Raw genomic sequence first — 1,434 nt, 5'->3', positions numbered from 1 at the left:
TTGTTCAGTTCCCTTAAAATACTAACGTTAACGGGGCATTGTGGCAGATACCTTTAATGCCAGCACTTGGGAGGCAGAGGCAGAGACTGGAGCCAGCCTGGACTATGTAGAGAGTGCCATATCAGCTGAGCATAGAGAAGGACCTTGTCTCAAAAAAATCAAAATAAATAAAATAAAATACTAGTGTTAGCAAATTTCCCCTCCGCCTATGGCAACTCCCACGCTCAGTAAAGTTTATCCAATATCAACTATATTCATTTTCTCACATTTGACTGAAACTGTTTCACTTCACCATACTTTCCAGTGCACACCAGCAGACCTGCCAATTAAACCCCGACAAAACTTCAGGAAAATCATTCTGAACTGTTCATACTTCATACTTGCTTCCAAATGAAACTGAAAGGAGCCGCATAGCCACCGCACTTGAGCTCTATTCTCTAACAAATGCACCAGCAATACCCACCGCCCTCTGGCGCCACATGCTCACCCACACTCCCCAGGCATAGAGTGGTCAGGTGATGGAGGGTCCACACTGTGCTAGTGAACCTTCATTCATCATCAGGGACCTGGGCCACAGGGGAGGAGGCAGCACCAGAGGCAGTAGCCAAAGCACCCTAGAACAGGGTACCAGGTTTCAGGATGCTCTTCTGCACTGCACCGCTAGAGGGCAAGTGGTACCCTCTCAAAGCAGCTTCTGCATTTAGCAACCCTTGGCAGAAGGCCTGTGGCCTGTCAGGAATAAGCTGCAGGGTTATTGAGAGTAAAGTTACAGAGAAGACTGGGTGGGAACATTCGTGCAAACCGAAAAACTGCTGTGCCTTGTGGGATGTCCCACAATTTCCAGATCATTCCTGGAGTTCCAACATGGTCACCACTAATGCTCCATCTGCTCACTCTCCATATGGTGGGCAGTTCCACCCCTCTTCCCACGGTGCTCCTCATCTTGCTGCTGGCTGGCTTACTCTCCGTAGGCTCACTCTTTTCTGAGAAATGAGGATTTTGCAGGCTACACTCCACCCTTCTCTTCTGGCTCTTACAAACTTTCTGCCACCTCTTTCACAAATTCACTTAGCTTTGGAGGGAATGACAGATGCAGGGTGGTGAGCTCTCTTGTATCATGGCAAGATATTGACCTCTTGGGCCTCCATCATTTGTCTTCAAGACATGGCTGCTGATCTATCTCTGTGGTGTTTCCTCTACTATAAAGACAAGTGGAAAGAAGTAGACACATCTAAACAAACATGGTTGTAAATACAAATGTCTAGAAGATATCCCAGTAGGTGTACCATATTCATTAAACAGTATACTTGCAACCGTTTCCCCTCTGGGGCCTCAAGCCTACCCTGACACAGTGGGTTGTCTTGCTCTACAGTACTGGATATGTGTTCCACCCCTAGCAGTGGGCCTTATCTAATTAGAAATTTGTCAGTTGCA

This window comes from Nannospalax galili, unplaced genomic scaffold, assembly GCF_000622305.1.
Source record: "Nannospalax galili isolate Female #2095 unplaced genomic scaffold, S.galili_v1.0 scaffold2924, whole genome shotgun sequence".
Lineage (NCBI taxonomy): Eukaryota > Metazoa > Chordata > Mammalia > Rodentia > Spalacidae > Nannospalax > Nannospalax galili.
This window is presented reverse-complemented; position numbering follows the sequence as displayed.